This window comes from Stegodyphus dumicola, chromosome X2 (genome assembly GCF_044657685.1).
Source record: "Stegodyphus dumicola isolate Sdum_Otavi_A_Nest chromosome X2, ASM4465768v1".
Taxonomy (NCBI): domain Eukaryota; kingdom Metazoa; phylum Arthropoda; class Arachnida; order Araneae; family Eresidae; genus Stegodyphus; species Stegodyphus dumicola.
This window is the reverse complement of record NC_140781.1, coordinates 131,730,979-131,737,076: the sequence shown is the minus strand read 5'-3', so window position 1 is coordinate 131,737,076 and position 6,098 is coordinate 131,730,979.

Genomic DNA, 6,098 nt, shown 5'->3' with positions numbered 1-6,098 from the left:
ACGCAGTTGATACCGCAAAAGATGAACTAAGACTGTTGATGGTCCTTAGCAATGATGCTATTTGCTCTCTGAATGATCAGGTTTGAGAAGGTTCCAATGGACATAAATGCAGAAAATGTTAAATCGAGAAGCAGTAAAAGAAATTTTAGATACTGATCTGAACAATGCTGAGGAACATGAACTGTTGGGTCTACTAAAAGAATTTAGTGATATTTTCGACTTTAATAGTATTGCGAGGAAATTTCGATGCAGTACGATGAAGCACAAGATCCATACAGGTGACAGCGCGCCAATTAAGCAAAGGCCATACCGTGTACTAGCTATTGAGAGACGTATGATTGCAGAGAAAATGCAACGAATGGTAAAAGAAGTGATACCACCCTCAGACAGCCGATGATCGTGCTTGTGAAAAAGAAAAATGGTGGATGGCGTTTTTGTGTCGATTATAGAAAATTTAACAAGGTAAGCAAAAAAGAAGCCTATCCGTTACCTTGCATCGACGATGCTTTGGACTGCCTGGCTGCTGCAGAAGTTTTCTATATGATGGATCAAAAGTCAGGTTATTATCAAGTAGAGGTCGATGATAAAGACAGCATTCGGGACACCAGATTATCTCTATGGCTTTAAAGTCATGCCGTTCGGACTACGCAGTGCTCCAGCCACATGGAAACGATACTAAGAGACCTCAAGTATAATATTTTCTTTGCTATCTCGACGGTATAATCGAGTACACACCAAAAACGCTTGTGGGAACTTCTGACATGTATTCAAAGAGCAGAAAGTTAATAACTGTATTGACCACAGCAGCTTTTACAGTGTCTCTGCAAGGATTCATGGCTGAAGATTTAAGGCAAAATTTCGGTCGTACACCCAGATAACGGAATGGCCTTCGTGAGTATATCAAAGGCTCTCAAACAATAGATTGAAATTACATTCAGGAAGACAGCGCACTTAATTGGCCTTTAGCTAAAGTGATGGAAATATTTACAGGACATGATGTGAAACAGCAAGCAGCATGACTGAGATTAGCAAATGTAGAAATCACCCATCCACTTCAGCGATTATATTCCTTAAAGACTGCATCGTCAGATTTAACCCTTCAGGACAAAGTTTGAACCTCTTCCATTAAAAGCTCCAGAAGCAGATTCTTTACCTAGATATGAAGATTCAAAACACCATCCTTCAGACTTGACATTATGCAGTAATAGAATTACTTCAAGCTCTGAAATAAAATGTACTCGATGTGGATGAAAGTTAATGCAATGCAAAAGACTGCATTTATACGTATTCTATCTTTACAAAACTGATTAAAATGTGTACATATTTTTTTATTATAAGAAACACAAGACGTTCCACATGCACCTCATAGCATCACATGGAACTTACAGAAGTAAGTATGAAACACAACACAAAATAAAGAGAATAGAAAATTGAAACAAAATTAAGATTAGATTACAGTTTTTAATGAACATATCAGTTTCGTTTTATAATATCTAGATGTACAAGAAAAAGGTTTGGGGATCCTGCATACTGATATACATTGTTTTCGGTTTTAGAATTGCGTTTATTTTCTATGCATTCATAACGAGACGTTTTTATATACAGAACACATTTTACTGCCTCTAGGCACTAATCAGTGAACAACAGTTTAACACTAGGAAAGCCAATAGTTAGGTGAAATGACTTGTTTATTGCCATATAAAGAGGGGGAAGGAACTCTTACAATAGCCGGTTTTAGAACCATTTTAGTTTCAGCTAAGGGAAAAATTTTTGCACACATGGTTCTTTATTACTGTAGTTTTCGGAACGTAAACAGAATCGAATGCACGCCATCAAGTGGATTAAATGATATTAAGCATAAATAAATTATTTCATCATATACCAGATTGAGTTAACTATTGATTGAAGCCATATTGTATTACTTACGGTATCTAAAGTACATTAAAAATTTTACAGCAAAATACCTAATTTCTATTGGATATAAAGTGAATACTTCACCTGAAATAATGGGTAACTTGCCGAAATCTTGAACACAATTGGAAAGGCCATTTTTCAACTGTGTTATAGACCGTACAGGACAACAAATCTGAAATTTAATGAAGGGCGTGTTGAAAGTCTACTAACGGTTATGTTGTATTTTTTTGTTTACATGGCAACAAAAACTATTCATCTAGAAAATGTTTCAGATTTAAAAATACATTCCTTTATTGCTGCATTGAAAAAGCTTACTGTGTTGAAATGTACCCCAACTTTTCAGTAATACTGCAACTAATTTTATTGGATCAAAGAGAAAATTGTGCGAAACGGAAATAGCTTTTGGGTAATTAAGTTAAATTTCGTGTTTTTTTATCCTATTTTTTCATTTAGTGACGTAACTTTCCTATTGCCTCTCCACACTTCGATGGTACGTGGGAAAGCGAAATTACATCTGTAAAGTTTTAACTCAGTAGAGTTATAGAAGACACAACACTTATATTTTAAGAGCTGGTTACTTTACTTGCAAAGATTCTAGGTCTCAAATATCCATTATTTCAGATGTATCAAACTTTGATGTACAAACTCCTTCTCATTTCTTCATAGGAAAAGTTATTACAGGTATTTGTGAATACCAGCCTTCAAGATCTTCATTCCAGGTTTAACAAATAATGCAGGAATTTGGGAAGAGATGGCACAATGAATAACTATGTACTTTGCAGTCTAGATGAAAATGGACAGGGGATCAGCCAAATATGCAAGTTGGCGATATCATTCTACTAAAAGGTGACACTTCTCCAGGTACACGGCCATTTTAAGAATAGTAGAGGTATATCCACGACAGGATATATTCATTCATATATCTAAATTAAAACTGCCCAAGCCTTGTTCCAGTGCTCTGCAAGCAAACTGATTCTCTTGCCAGGATGTCAAGAATTCAGTGCTGGAGGGTGGGAGTGATGGTGTAGAGCAGCATAGGATATGCACCTGATAGTTCAGTGCTGCTTAGGAGCACTGCTTTTATTTCTCTCTGCAGCTAATTCCAAGGCACGAGACCTTGTTTGACCACCAAGCTGCTTACTTGGTCTTACAAACAGTTATGCTGATATGACTGTAATGCTATTTGTCACTGCCTTTAACTGTAATTGTGTCCAACTTGGCAATCTTAGACTTCAATTCAAATTGACCGCCGCCAACTAGGCAGGAAAATGTGAGATGGTTCGTCTGCAGGCACCAAGATCGCATTGTTGCCAATTGTCAAGAATTTTGGTTCTGATGTATCACATATATAATTGTTGTTTTTAATAAAACTAAAAACAGACATTATTGCCTTATACAGTCCACAATTAGACACAAACATTTTTTGGTAAGTCGAGCCGCAGCTTGGAATTGGCACGTGAAGATTCTGCGCAGAACTTTCGTTTTGTTAAGAATTCTATGTCTTGTTGGATATGGGTCAACTTTTGCTTTGTTATGAATTTTCTGTCTCGTTGCATATGGATGAACTTTTGCTTTGTTGAGGATTCTTTGCCTCTGGATATCGCTATATAGTTATCAGTTCGTCATTACCCTGAGAAAAATGGATAATTTAGAATCAATTTTCAGTTAAGAACTGTATAATTTAAGCATTCGAATCATAGCATTTGTTTGGTTTATATATTGCTTTAAATTTCGAATTGTCTGAAAAATTGTTTTATTTGACTATTCAGTATGGAAATTGAAAAAAAATAAAGAAAAAAAGAGCATCTTTGCCAACTATTACTACGAAGCTATTAGATAAACTCCAAATTGAAACTGAAAATTCAGATCCAGTGAGGTTATTGAAGAATTACTTGCTCAGTTTGTGGTTAAAGAGCAAGCCTTATATTTAGTAGACAGCGAAATAGAAAAATTATTGCGGTTGATGATTTGGAAGATGAAATTAATAGAATAGTATAAAGAAAGAATAATTCTTTGGGAAACGCGAGTGCATAAGACTTAAGAACTTCTGTAAGACAGCAACCAGTAATCGAAAGTCAGAATTATTGCAGTAGAATTAAATTACCGGATATACCTTTGCCAACATTTTCTGGCCAATATGAGGATTGGAACAATTTTCAAATTCAATTTAATAGCAAAATTTCTAACAATTCTCACTTATCAGAAGTTGAAAAGCTTTATTATTTGAAATTGTCGCTACGAGGTGCAGCAAAACAGACTGAAACAGAAGACGAATTCTTTTAATCATTCTATAAAGCATTAGAAAATCGCTTTGAAAATAAGCACTTAATTTTTGACAGACATATTATAATCATTGAAAAAATAAATCATGAATGGGTGGTCAAGCTCAGAAAGTTTGTGGATAATATTTCTCGAAATATTAGAGCTCTTAAGCATTGGAGCATTGACAGGCATACATTTTTGGATCTCATACTGATAAATTTAATCCTCCCTAAATCAGATAATGAAACTCTTAAATTATTCGAAATGAGTTTGAATACTATCGAGTCTCCTAACTGGACAGACTTTATCGCATTTCTTGAAAAAAAGATGTCAGGTTCTCAAAAACACAAGTAAAATTACCAGTTAAAATTCCAAGTCTTTCACTCAATATCAAGGCAAAGAGATTTTTAGTTAATTCAAAACGAACTTCGACCAATAATTATAAATTATGTAAATTGATGCATCAAATTTATATGTGTGATGAATTTAAAAATTTAGCAGTGTATAAGCGTTTTGAGACTAAAAAAATCATATTTTCTGACAATGCAACAAATTTTGTTGGTGCTAGTAGAGAATTTACTAAATTACATAATCTTGTTAAGAACCCAGATGAATCTTTAGGAAATTACTTGACTTCTGAAGAAGTCAAATAGAATATTTTACCTCCAAGAGCTCCCAATTGTGGAGGACTTTAGGAGGCAGGAGTCAGATCATTTAAGTATCACCTTAAACACGTCATAAGGGAAACAAAACTTACGTATGAGGAATTTCTGACAGTGACTCTTCAAACAGAAGGTATATTCTAGGCCCATCGCTCCATGACCGGCATAATTTTTAGACCTATTACAGCGATCTAGAACTTCTTGAGAACAGTTTAAGCTTCTGGCAAAAAATCACCAAAATTGTCCAGGGTTTTTGGAAAGAATGGAGTAATGACTGCCTAAATCACCTACAACAAAGAAACAAGTGACAGTTTAAAAAAAAATATTAAAATTAATTCTGTAGTTTTGATAAAGGAGGATCATTTGCCCGCTAATAAATGGTCCTTGGTCGTATTGTAGAGATTTTTCCTGGAATGGTTGGCAATATAAGAGTAGTCACTACTCGAACTTCAAATGGTCTATTGAAACGACCAGTAACAAAATTATCTATTTTGATATAAACAGTTGAATTCTTTGTAAATAGAAATAGTGTAATAGCTTGATAATTTTGGCCCACCAGTGGCCGAGCGGTAAAGTCGCTGAACACTGGTAGTTCGGTCCGAGGTTCGAATCCCGCGAACGGGCTGGCTGCATGGGCGTTTTCGTGGTTTTCCCCATGTGTAACGTGTATACGAGCCAGTTTCCCTTAGAAAGTCCTCCACGAAAGGCATCCCTCCCTTTAGGCAGATAGCCCTAGTGTGCTTTGCCGTATTCTCAATACATACACACACACACACTTGATAATTTTGTATTATTTAGTATATTTAGTTGATGGTAATGTTGTCATCAATGTTTACTGCTATATTTTTCAACCAATGCGGAACATGATGTATTTCTAAAATAAGTACTTGTTGTAATAACTGAATTGGTATTTTCTCGTATATTATTTGTTGAATGAAATCATTCAATGGGGGGGGCAGAATGTTACTGCCTTTAACTGTAATTGCGCCAAACTTGGCGATCTTGCACTTCAATTCAAATTGAGCACCACCAATTAGGCGGGAAAATGCGAGTTCGTTCGTCTGCAGGCACCAAGTCGCCATTGGTATCAATTGTCGAGAACTTCGGTTCTAATGTATCACATATATTATTGTTGTGTTTTAATAAAACTAAGAAAAGACATTACTGCCTTATACAGTCCATAATTAGACACAAACACTAGTGTTACAGAAAAGCTCAGTTTGGTTTTACTGTGGGCTACAGGGTGCTGCTGACTACCTT